This window comes from Salmo trutta, chromosome 31, assembly GCF_901001165.1.
Source record: "Salmo trutta chromosome 31, fSalTru1.1, whole genome shotgun sequence".
Classification (NCBI taxonomy): domain Eukaryota; kingdom Metazoa; phylum Chordata; class Actinopteri; order Salmoniformes; family Salmonidae; genus Salmo; species Salmo trutta.
The window spans coordinates 43,435,392-43,449,300 of NC_042987.1; the positions used below are offsets into that span (position 1 = coordinate 43,435,392).

The window sequence follows — 13,909 nt, forward strand, 5'->3', positions numbered from 1 at the left end:
AGGGTCAGTTACTCTATAGGGGACCAGGGTCAGTTACTCTATATAGGGGACCAGGTCAGTTACTCTATATAGGGGACCAGGGTCAGTTCCTCTATATAGGGGACCAGGGTCAGTTACACTATAGGGGACCAGGGTCATTACTCTATATAGGGGACCAGGGTCAGTTACTCTATATAGGGGACCAGGGTCAGTTACTCTATATAGGGGACCAGGGTCAGTTACTCTATATAGGGGACCAGGGTCAGTTACTCTATATAGGGGACCAGGGTCAGTTACACTATATAGGGGACCAGGGTCAGTTACCTATAGGGACCAGGGTCAGTTACTATATAGGGGACCAGGGTCAGTTACTCTATATAGGGGACCAGGGTCAGTTAATCTGTATAGGGACCAGGGTCAGTTACTCTATATAGGGGACCAGGGTCAGTTACTTAATAGGGACCAGGGTCAGTTACTCTATATAGGGGATCAGGGTCGTTAACTATATAGGGGACCAGGGTCAGTTACACTATATAGGGACCAGGGTCAGTTACTCTATATAGGGGACCAGGGTCAGTTACTCTATATGGGACCAGGGTCAGTTACACTATATAGGGGACCAGGGTCAGTTACACTATATAGGGGACCAGGGTCAGTTACTCTATATAGGGGACCAGGGTCAGTTACTCTATATAGGGGACCAGGGTCAGTTACACTATATAGGGACCAGGGTCAGTTACTCTATATGGGGACCAGGGTCTGTTACTCTATATAGGGGACCAGGGTCAGTTACACTATATAGGGGACCAGGGTCAGTTACACTATATAGGGGACCAGGGTCAGTTACTCTATATAGGGGACCAGGGTCAGTTACTCTATATAGGGGACCAGGGTCAGTTTCTATATAGGGGACCAGGGTCAGTTACACTATATAGGGGACCAGGGTCAGTTACACTAATAGGGGACCAGGGTCAGTACATATATGGGACCAGGGTCAGTTACACTATATAGGGGACCAGGGTCAGTTACTCTATATAGGGGACCAGGGTCAGTTAATCTGTATAGGGGACCAGGGTCAGTTACTCTGTATAGGGACCAGGGTCAGTTACTTTAAATAGGGACCAGGGTCAGTTACTCTATATAGGGATCAGGGTCAGTTACTCTATATAGGGGACCAGGGTCAGTTACTCATATAGGGGACCAGGGTCAGTTACTCTATATAGGACCAGGGTCAGTTACACTATATAGGGGACCAGGGTCAGTTACACTATATAGGGGACCAGGGTCAGTTACACTATATAGGGACCAGGGTCAGTTACTCTATATAGGGGACCAGGGTCAACTATATATAGGGGACCAGGGTCAGTTACTCTATAAAGGGGACCAGGTCAGTTACTCTATATAGGGGACCAGGGTCAGTTACACTATATAGGGGACCAGGGTCATTACTCTATATAGTGGACCAGGGTCAGTTCCTCTATAGGGGACCAGGGTCAGTTACACTATATAGGGGACCAGGGTCAGTTACTCTATATAGGGGACCAGGGTCAGTTACTCTATATAGGGACCAGGGTCAGTTACACTATATAGGGGACCAGGGTCAGTTACACTATATAGGGGACCAGGGTCAGTTACTCTATATAGGGGACCAGGGTCAGTTACTCTATATAGGGGACCAGGGTCAGTTACACTATATAGGGGACCAGGGTCAGTTACTATATAGGGGACCAGGGTCAGTTACTCTATATAGGGGACCAGGGTCAGTTACACTATATAGGGGACCAGGGTCAGTTACTCTATATAGGGGACCAGGGTCAGTTACACTATATAGGGGACCAGGGTCAGTTACTCTATATAGGGGACCAGGGTCAGTTACACTATATAGGGACCAGGGTCAGTTACTCTATATAGAGGACCAGGTCAGTTACTCTATATAGGGGACCAGGGTCAGTTACTCTATATAGGAGACCAGGGTCAGTTACACCTATATAGGGGACCAGGGTCAGTTACACTATAGGGGACCAGGGTCAGTTACATATAGGGGACCAGGGTCAGTTACTCTATATAGGGACCAGGGTCAGTTACTATATAGGGGACCAGGGTCAGTTACTCTATATAGGGGACCAGGGTCAGTTACACATATAGGGGACCAGGTCAGTTACTCTATATAGGGGACCAGGGTCAGTTACTATATAGGGGACCAGGGTCAGTTACTCTATATAGGGGACCAGGGTCAGTTACACTATATAGGGGACCAGGGTCAGTTACTCTATATAGGGGACCAGGGTCAGTTACTCTATAGGGGACCAGGGTCAGTTCCTCTATATAGGGGACCAGGGTCAGTTACACTATATAGGGGACCAGGGTCAGTTACTCTATAAGGGGACCAGGGTCAGTTACTCTATATAGGGGACCAGGGTCAGTTACTCTATATAGGGGACCAGGGTCAGTTACTATATAGGGGACCAGGGTCAGTTACACTATATAGGGGACCAGGGTCAGTTACACTATATAGGGGACCAGGGTCAGTTACTATATAGGGGACCAGGGTCAGTTACTCTATATAGGGGACCAGGGTCAGTTAATCTATATAGGGACCAGGGTCAGTTACTCTGTATAGGGGACCAGGGTCAGTTACTTTAAATAGGGGACCAGGGTCAGTTACTTATATAGGGGACCAGGGTCAGTTACCTATAGGGACCAGGGTCAGTTACACTATATAGGGGACCAGGGTCAGTTACACTATATAGGGGACCAGGGTCAGTTACACTATATAGGGGACCAGGGTCAGTTACTCTATATAGGGGACCAGGGTCAGTTACACTATATAGGGACCAGGGTCAGTTATCTATATAGGGGACCAGGGTCAGTTACTCTATATAGGGGACCAGGGTCGTTATCTATATAGGGGACCAGGGGTTTACTCTGTATAGGGGACCAGGTCAGTTACTTAATAGGGGACCAGGGTCAGTTACTCTATATAGGGGACCAGGGTCAGTTACCCTATATGAGACCAGGGTCAGTTACACTATATAGGGGACCAGGGTCAGTTACACTATATAGGGGACCAGGGTCAGTTACACTATATAGGGGACCAGGGTCAGTTACTCTATATAGGGGACCAGGGTCAGATACTCTATATAGGGGACCAGGGTCAGTTACTCTATATAGGGGACCAGGGTCAGTTACTCTATATAGGGGACCAGGGTCAGTTACACTATATAGGGGACCAGGGTCAGTTACTCTATATAGGGGACCAGGGTCAGTTACTCTATATAGGGGACCAGGGTCAGTTACACTATATAGGGGACCAGGGTCAGTTACTCTATATAGGGACCAGGGTCAGTTACTCTATATAGGGGACCAGGGTCAGTTACACTATATAGGGGACCAGGGTCAGTTACCTATATAGGGGACCAGGGTCAGTTACTCTATATAGGGGACCAGGGTCAGTTACTATATAGGGGACCAGGGTCAGTTACACTATATAGGGGACCAGGGTCAGTTACTCTATATAGGGACCAGGGTCAGTTACTATATAGGGACCAGGGTCAGTTACACTATATAGGGGACCAGGGTCAGTTACTCTATATAGGGGACCAGGTCAGTTACACTATATAGGGACCAGGGTCAGTTACTCTAATATGGACCAGGGTCAGTTACTATATAGGGGACCAGGGTCAGTTCTATATATAGGGGACCAGGGTCAGTTACACTATATAGGGGACCAGGGTCAGTTACTCTATATAGTAGACCAGGTCAGTTACTCTATATAGGGGACCAGGGTCAGTTACTATATAGGGGACCAGGGTCAGTTACACTATATAGGGGACCAGGGTCAGTTACTCTATATAGGGGACCAGGGTCAGTTACTCTATATAGGGGACCAGGGTCAGTTACACATATAGGGGACCAGGGTCAGTTACACTATATAGGGGACCAGGGTCAGTTACTCTATATAGGGGACCAGGGTCAGATACTCTATATAGGGGACCAGGGTCAGTTACTCTATATAGGGGACCAGGGTCAGTTACTCTATATAGGGGACCAGGGTCAGTTACTCTATATAGGGGACCAGGGTCAGTTACTCTATATAGGGGACCAGTGTCAGTTACTCTATATAGGGGACAGGGGTCAGTTACTCTATATAGGGGACAGGGGTCAGTTACTCTATATAGGGGACCAGGGTCAGTTACACTATATAGGGACCAGGGTCAGTTACACTATATAGGGACCAGGGTCAGTTACACTATATAGGGGACGAGGGTCAGTTTACACTATATAGGGGACCAGGGTCAGTTACTCTATATAGGGGAGCAGGGTCAGTTACTCTATATAGGGGAGCAGGGTCAGTTACTCTATATAGGGGACCAGGGTCAGTTACTCTGTATAGGGGACCAGGGTCAGTTACTCTATATAGGGGACCAGGGTCAGTTACTCTATATAGGGGACCAGGGTCAGTTACTCTATATAGGGGACCAGGGCCAGTTACTCTATATAGAGGACCCGGGTCAGTTACACTATATAGGGGACCAGGGTCAGTTACGCTATATAGGGGACCAGGGTCAGTTACACTATATAGGGGACCAGGGTCAGTTACTCTATATAGGGGACCAGGGTCAGTTACTCTATATAGGGGACCAGGGTCAGTTACTCTATATAGGGGACCAGGGTCAGTTACTCTATATGGGGACCAGGGTCAGATACTCTATATAGGGGACCAGGGTCAGTTACTCTATATAGGGGACCAGGGTCAGTTACACTATATAGGGGACCAGGGTCAGTTACTCTATAGGGGACCAGGGTCAGTTACACTATATAGGGGACCAGGGTCAGTTACTATATAGGGGACCAGGGTCAGTTACTCTATAGGGGACCAGGGTCAGTTACTCTATATAGGGGACCAGGGTCAGTTACTCTATATAGGGGACCAGGGTCAGTTACTCTATATAGGGGACCAGGGTCAGTTACTCTATATAGGGGACCAGGGTCAGTTACACTATATAGGGGACCAGGGTCAGTTACTATATAGGGGACCAGGGTCAGTTACACTATATAGGGGACCAGGGTCAGTTACTATATAGGGGACCAGGGTCAGTTACTCTATATAGGGGACCAGGGTCAGTTACTCTATATAGGGGACCAGGGTCAGTTACTCTATATAGGGGACCAGGGTCAGTTACACTATATAGGGGACCAGGGTCAGTTACTCTATATAGGGGACCAGGGTCAGTTACTATATAGGGGACCAGGGTCAGTTACTCTATATAGGGGACCAGGGTCAGTTACTCTATATAGGGGACAGGGTCAGTTACTCTATATAGGGGACCAGGGTCAGTTACACTATATAGGGGACCAGGGTCAGTTACTCTATATAGGGGACCAGGGTCAGTTAATCTATATAGGGGACCAGGGTCGTTACTATATAGGGGACCAGGGTCAGTTACTTAATAGGGGACCAGGGTCAGTTACTCTATATAGGGGACCAGGGTCAGTTACCTATATAGGGACCAGGTCAGTTACACTATATAGGGGACCAGGGTCAGTTACACTATATAGGGGACCAGGGTCATTTACACTATATAGGGGACCAGGGTCAGTTACACTATATAGGGGACCAGGGTCAGTTACTATATAGGGGACCAGGGTCAGTTACACTATATAGGGGACCAGGGTCAGTTACTCATATAGGGGACCAGGGTCAGTTAATCTGTATAGGGGACCAGGGTCAGTTACTCTGTATAAGGGGACCAGGGTCAGTTACTTTATATAGGGGACCAGGGTCAGTTACTCTATAGGGGATCAGGGTCAGTTACTCTATATAGGGGACCAGGGTCAGTTACTCTATATAGGGGACCAGGGTCAGTTACTATATAGGGGACCAGGGTCAGTTACCTATATAGAGGACCAGGGTCAGTTACATATAAGGGGACCAGGGTCAGTTACACTATATAGGGGACCAGGGTCATTTACTATATAGGGGACCAGGGTCAGTTACACTATATAGGGGACCAGGGTCAGTTACACTATATAGGGGACCAGGGTCAGTTACACTATATAGGGGACCAGGGTCAGTTACTCTATATAGGGGACCAGGGTCAGTTAATCTATAGGGGACCAGGGTCAGTTACTCTGTATAGGGGACCAGGGTCAGTTACTTTAAATAGGGGACCAGGGTCAGTTACTCTATATAGGGGATCAGGGTCAGTTACTCTATATAGGGGACCAGGGTCAGTTACTCTATATAGGGGACCAGGGTCAGTTACTCTATAGAGGACCAGGGTCAGTTACACTATATAGGGGACCAGGGTCAGTTACACTATATAGGGGACCAGGGTCAGTTACTATATAGGGGACCAGGGTCAGTTACTCTATATAGGGGACCAGGGTCAGTTACTCTATATAGGGGACCAGGGTCAGTTACTCTATAAAGGGGACCAGGGTCAGTTACTCTATATAGGGGACCAGGGTCAGTTACACTATATAGGGGACCAGGGTCAGTTACTCTATATAGTGGACCAGGGTCAGTTCCTCATATAGGGGACCAGGGTCAGTTACACTATATAGGGGACCAGGGTCAGTTACTCTATAGGGGACCAGGGTCAGTTACTCTATATAGGGGACCAGGGTCAGTTACACTATATAGGGGACCAGGGTCAGTTACACTATATAGGGGACCAGGGTCAGTTACTCTATATAGGGGACCAGGGTCAGTTACTCTATATAGGGGACCAGGGTCAGTTACACTATAGGGGACCAGGGTCAGTTACTCTATATAGGGGACCAGGGTCTGTTACTCTATATAGGGGACCAGGGTCAGTTACACTATATAGGGGACCAGGGTCAGTTACTCTATATAGGGGACCAGGGTCAGTTACACTATATAGGGACCAGGGTCAGTTACTCTATATAGGGACCAGGGTCAGTTACACTATATAGGGGACCAGGGTCAGTTACTATATAGGACCAGGTTCAGTTACTCTATATAGGGGACCAGGGTCAGTTACTCTATATAGGAGACCAGGGTCAGTTACACTATATAGGGACCAGGGTCAGTTACTATATAGGGGACCAGGGTCAGTTACACTATATAGGGGCAGGGTCAGTTACTCTATATAGGGGACCAGGGTCAGTTACACTATATAGGGGACCAGGGTCAGTTACTCTATATAGGGGACCAGGGTCAGTTACACTATAGGGGACCAGGGTCAGTTACTCTATATAGGGGACCAGGGTCAGTTACACTATATAGGGGACCAGGGTCAGTTACTCTGTATAGGGGACCAGGGTCAGTTACTATATAGGGGACCAGGGTCAGTTACTCTATATAGGGGACCAGGGTCAGTTACTCTATATAGGGGACCAGGGTCAGTTCCTCTATATAGGGGACCAGGGTCAGTTACACTATATAGGGGACCAGGGTCAGTTACTCTATATAGGGGACCAGGATCAGTTACTCTATATAGGGGACAGGGTCATCTATATAGGGGACCAGGGTCAGTTACACTATATAGGGGACCAGGGTCAGTTACACTATATAGGGGACCAGGGTCAGTTACACTATATAGGGGACCAGGGTCAGTTACATATATAGGGGACCAGGGTCAGTTACTCTATATAGGGGACCAGGGTCAGTTAATCTATATAGGGGACCAGGGTCAGTTACTCTATAGGGGACCAGGGTCAGTCTAAATAGGGGACCAGGGTCAGTTACTCTATATAGGGGACCAGGGTCAGTTACCTATATAGGACCAGGGTCAGTTACACTATATAGGGGACCAGGGTCAGTTACTATATAGGGGACCAGGGTCAGTTACACTATATAGGGGACCAGGGTCAGTTACTCTATATAGGGGACCAGGGTCAGTTACTCTATATAGGGGACCAGGGTCAGTTAATCTATATAGGGGACCAGGGTCAGTTACTCTATATAGGGGACCAGGGTCAGTTATCTATATAGGGGACCAGGGTCAGTTACTCTATATAGGGGACCAGGGTCAGTTACTTTAATAGGGGACCAGGGTCAGTTACTTATATAGGGGACCAGGGTCAGTTACCTATATAGGGACCAGGGTCAGTTACACTATATAGGGGACCAGGGTCAGTACACTATATAGGGGACCAGGGTCAGTTACTAATAGGGGACCAGGGTCAGTTACTCTATATAGGGGACCAGGGTCAGATACTCTATATAGGGGACCAGGGTCAGTTACTCTATATAGGGGACCAGGGTCAGTTACTCTATATAGGGGACCAGGGTCAGTTACTCTATATAGGGGACCAGGGTCAGTTACTCTATATAGGGGACCAGGGTCAGTTACACTATATAGGGGACCAGGGTCAGTTACTCTATATAGGGGACCATGGGTCAGTTACTCTATATAGGGGACCAGGGTCAGTTACACTATATAGGGGACCAGGGTCAGTTACACTATATAGGGGACCAGGGTCAGTTACTCTATATAGGGGACCAGGGTCAGTTACTCATAGGGGACCAGGGTCAGTTACACTATATAGGGGACCAGGGTCAGTTACTCTATATAGGGGACCAGGGTCAGTTACTCTATATAGGGGACCAGGGTCAGTTACACTATATAGGGGACCAGGGTCAGTTACTCTATATAGGGGACCAGGGTCAGTTACACTATATAGGGGACCAGGGTCAGTTACTCTAAATATTGGACCAGGGTCAGTTACACTATATAGGGGACCAGGGTCAGTTACTCTATATAGGGGACCAGGGTCAGTTACACTATATAGGGGACCAGGGTCAGTTACTCTATATAGTAGACCAGGTTCAGTTACTCTATATAGGGGACCAGGGTCAGTTACACTATATAGGGGACCAGGGTCAGTTACTCTATATAGGGGACCAGGGTCAGTTACTCTATATAGGGGACCAGGGTCAGTTACTCTATATAGGGGACCAGGGTCAGTTACTATATAGGGGACCAGGGTCAGTTACACTATATAGGGGACCAGGGTCAGTTACACTATATAGGGGACCAGGGTCAGTTACTCTATATAGGGGACCAGGGTCAGTTACTCTATATAGGGGACCAGGGTCAGTTACTCTATATAGGGGACCAGGGTCAGTTACTCTATATAGGGGACCAGGGTCAGTTACTCTATATAGGGGACCAGGGTCAGTTACTCTATATAGGGGACCAGTGTCAGTTACTCTATATAGGGGACAGGGGTCAGTTACTCTATATAGGGGACAGGGGTCAGTTACTCTATATAGGGGACCAGGGTCATTACACTATATAGGGGACCAGGGTCCAGTTACACTATATAGGGGACCAGGGTCAGTTACACTATATAGGGGACCCAGGGTCAAGTTACCACTATATCGGGGACCAGGGTCAGTTACTCTATATAGGGGACCAGGGTCAGTTACATTATATAGGGGAAGCCAGGGTCAGTTACTCTATATAGGGGACCAGGGTCCGTTACTCTAGTATAGGGGGACCCAGGGTCAGTTACTCTATATAGGGGACCAGGGTCAGTTACTCCTATATAGGGGACCAGGGTCAGTTACACTATATAGGGGACCAGGGTCGTTACTCTATATAGTGACCAGGGTCAGTTACCTATATAGGGGACCAGGGTCATTTACGCTATATAGGGGACAGGGTCATTACTCTATATAGGGGGACCAGGGTCAGTTACTCTATATAGGGGACCAGGGGTCAGTTACTCTATTAGGGGACCACGGTCAGTTGACTCTATATAGGGGACCAGGGTCAGTTACTCTATATAGGGGACCAGGGTCAGTTACTCTATATAGGGGACCAGGGTCAGTTACTCTATATAGGGGACCAGGGTCAGTTACTCTATATAGGGGACCAGGGTCAGTTACACTATATAGGGGACCAGGGTCAGTTACTCTATATAGGGGACCAGGGTCAGTTACACTATAGGGGACCAGGGTCAGTTACACTATATAGGGGACCAGGGTCAGTTACTCTATATAGGGGACCAGGGTCAGTTACTCTATATAGGGGACCAGGGTCAGTTACTCTATATAGGGGACCAGGGTCAGTTACTCTATAGGGGACCAGGGTCAGTTACTCTATATAGGGGACCAGGGTCAGTTACACTATATAGGGGACCAGGGTCAGTTACTATATAGGGGACCAGGGTCAGTTACACTATATAGGGGACCAGGGTCAGTTACACTATATAGGGGACCAGGGTCAGTTACTCTATAGGGGACCAGGGTCAGTTACTCTATATAGGGGACCAGGGTCAGTTACTCTATATAGGGGACCAGGGTCAGTTACACTATATAGGGGACCAGGGTCAGTTACTCTATATAGGGGACCAGGGTCAGTTACTCTGTATAGGGGACCAGGGTCAGTTACTCTATATAGGGGACCAGGGTCAGTTACTCTATATAGGGGATCAGGGTCAGTTACTCTATATAGGGGACCAGGGTCAGTTACACTATATAGGGGACCAGGGTCAGTTACTCTATATAGGGGACCAGGGTCAGTTAATCTATATAGGGGACCAGGGTCAGTTACTCTGTATAGGGGACCAGGGTCAGTTACTTAAATAGGGGACCAGGGTCAGTTACTCTATATGGGGACCAGGGTCAGTTACCTATATAGAGGACCAGGGTCAGTTACACTATATAGGGGACCAGGGTCAGTTACACTATATAGGGGACCAGGGTCATTTACACTATATAGGGGACCAGGGTCAGTTACTCTATATAGGGGACCAGGGTCAGATACTCTATATAGGGGACCAGGGTCAGTTACTCTATATAGGGGACCAGGGTCAGTTACTCTATATAGGGGACCAGGGTCAGTTACACTATATAGGGGACCAGGGTCAGTTACTCTATATAGGGGACCAGGGTCAGTTACTCTATATAGGGGACCAGGGTCAGTTACACTATAGGGGACCAGGGTCAGTTACTCTATATAGGGGACCATGGGTCAGTTACTCTATATAGGGGACCAGGGTCAGTTACACTATATAGGGGACCAGGGTCAGTTACACTATATAGGGGACCAGGGTCAGTTACTCTATATAGGGGACCAGGGTCAGTTACTCTATATAGGGGACCAGGGTCAGTTACACTATATAGGGGACCAGGGTCAGTTACTCTATATAGGGGACCAGGGTCAGTTACTCTATATAGGGGACCAGGGTCAGTTACACTATATAGGGGACCAGGGTCAGTTACTCTATATAGGGGACCAGGGTCAGTTACACTATAGGGGACCAGGGTCAGTTACTCTATATAGGGGACCAGGGTCAGTTACACTATATAGGGGACCAGGGTCAGTTACTCTATATAGGGGACCAGGGTCAGTTACACTATATAGGGGACCAGGGTCAGTTACTCTATATAGTAGACCAGGTTCAGTTACTCTATATAGGGGACCAGGGTCAGTTACACTATATAGGGGACCAGGGTCAGTTACACTATATAGGGGACCAGGGTCAGTTACTCTATATAGGGGACCAGGGTCAGTTACTCTATATAGGGGACCAGGGTCAGTTACTCTATATAGGGGACCAGGGTCAGTTACACTATATAGGGGACCAGGGTCAGTTACACTATATAGGGGACCAGGGTCAGTTACTCTATATAGGGGACCAGGGTCAGATACTATATATAGGGGACCAGGGTCAGTTACTCTCTATAGGGGACCAGGGTCAGTTACTCTATATAGGGGACCAGGGTCAGTTACTCTATATAGGGGACCAGGGTCAGTTACTCTATATAGGGGACCAGGGTCAGTTACTCTATATAGGGGACGGGTCAGTTACTCTATATAGGGGACAGGGTCAGTTACTCTATAGGGGACCAGGGTCAGTTACACTATAGGGGACCAGGGTCAGTTACACTATATAGGGGACCAGGGTCAGTTACACTATATAGGGGACCAGGGTCAGTTACTCTATATAGGGGAGCAGGGTCAGTTACTCTATATAGGGGAGCAGGGTCAGTTACTCTATATAGGGGACCAGGGTCAGTTACTCTGTATAGGGGACCAGGGTCAGTTACTCTATATAGGGGACCAGGGTCAGTTACTCTATATAGGGGACCAGGGCCAGTTACTCTATATAGAGGACCCGGGTCAATTACACTATATAGGGGACCAGGGTCAGTTACGCTATATAGGGGACCAGGGTCAGTTACACTATATAGGGGACCAGGGTCAGTTACTCTATATAGGGGACCAGGGTCAGTTACTCTATATAGGGGACCAGGGTCAGTTACTCTATATAGGGGACCAGGGTCAGTTACTCTATATAGGGGACCAGGGTCAGTTACTCTATATAGGGGACCAGGGTCAGTTACTCTATATAGGGGACCAGGGTCAGTTACTCTATATAGGGGACCAGGGTCAGTTACTCTATATAGGGGACCAGGGTCAGTTACAATATATAGGGGACCAGGGTCAGTTACTCTATATAGGGGACCAGGGTCAGTTACTATATAGGGGACCAGGGTCAGTTACACTATATAGGGGACCAGGGTCAGTTACTCTATATAGGGGACCAGGGTCAGTTACTCTATATAGGGGACCAGGGTCAGTTACTCTATATAGGGGACCAGGGTCAGTTACTCTATATAGGGGACCAGGGTCAGTTACTCTATATAGGGGACCAGGGTCAGTTACACTATATAGGGACCAGGGTCAGTTACTCTATATAGGGGACCAGGGTCAGTTACACTATATAGGGGACCAGGGTCAGTTACACTATATAGGGGACCAGGGTCAGTTACTCTATATAGGGGACCAGGGTCAGTTACTCTATATAGGGGACCAGGGTCAGTTATATATAGGGGACCAGGGTCAGTTACACTATATAGGGGACCAGGGTCAGTTACTCTATATAGGGGACCAGGGTCAGTTACTCTATATAGGGGACCAGGGTCAGTTACACTATATAGGGGACCAGGGTCAGTTACTCTATATAGGGGACCAGGGTCAGTTACACTATATAGGGGAACAGGGTAAGTTACTCTATAGAGAGGACCAGGGTCAGTTACTCTATATAGGGGACCAGGGTCAGTTACACTATATAGGGGACCAAGGTCAGTTACTCTATATAGGGGACCAGGGTCAGTTACTCTCTATAGGGGACCAGGGTCAGTTACTCTATATAGGGGACCAGGGTCAGTTACACTATATAGGGGACCAGGGTCAGTTACACTATATAGGGGACCAGGGTCAGTTACTCTATATAGGGGACCAGGGTCAGTTACTCTATATAGGGGACCAGGGTCAGTTACACTATATAGGGGACCAGGGTCAGTTACACTATATAGGGGACCAGGGTCAGTTACTCTATATAGGGGAAAAGGACCAGGGTCAGTTACACTATAGGGGACCAGGGTCAGTTACTCTATATAGGGGACCAGGGTCAGTTACACTATATAGGGGACCAGGGTCAGTTTACTCTATATAGAGTACCAGGTTCAGTTACTCTATATAGGGGACCAGGGTCAGTTACACTATATAGGGGACCAGGGTCAGTTACTCTATATAGGGGACCAGGGTCAGTTACTCTATATAGGGGACCAGGGTCAGTTACTCTATATAGGGGACCAGGGTCAGTTACACTACTATAGGGGACCAGGTTAGATACACTATATAGGGGACCAGGGTCAGTAGTACTCTATATAGGGGACCAGGGTCAGTTACTCTATATAGGGGACCAGGGTCAGTTACTCTATATAGGGGACCAGGGTCAGTTACTCTATATAGGGGACCAGGGTCAGTTACTCTATATAGGGGACCAGGGTCAGTTACTCTATATAGGGGACCAGGGTCAGTTACTCTATATAGGGGACCAGGGTCAGTTACTCTATATAGGGGACCAGGGTCAGTTACACTATATAGGGGACCCGGGTCAGTTACTCTATATAGGGGACCAGGGTAAGTTACTCTATATAGGG

General features: G+C 48.0%; 1 protein-coding gene across 1 annotated transcript in view; it reads left to right on the forward strand.

Moving 5' to 3' along the window:
- LOC115170246 (macrophage mannose receptor 1-like) overlaps positions 1 to 13,909 on the forward strand; it is an 86,346-nt gene that overhangs the window by 22,203 nt on the left and 50,234 nt on the right.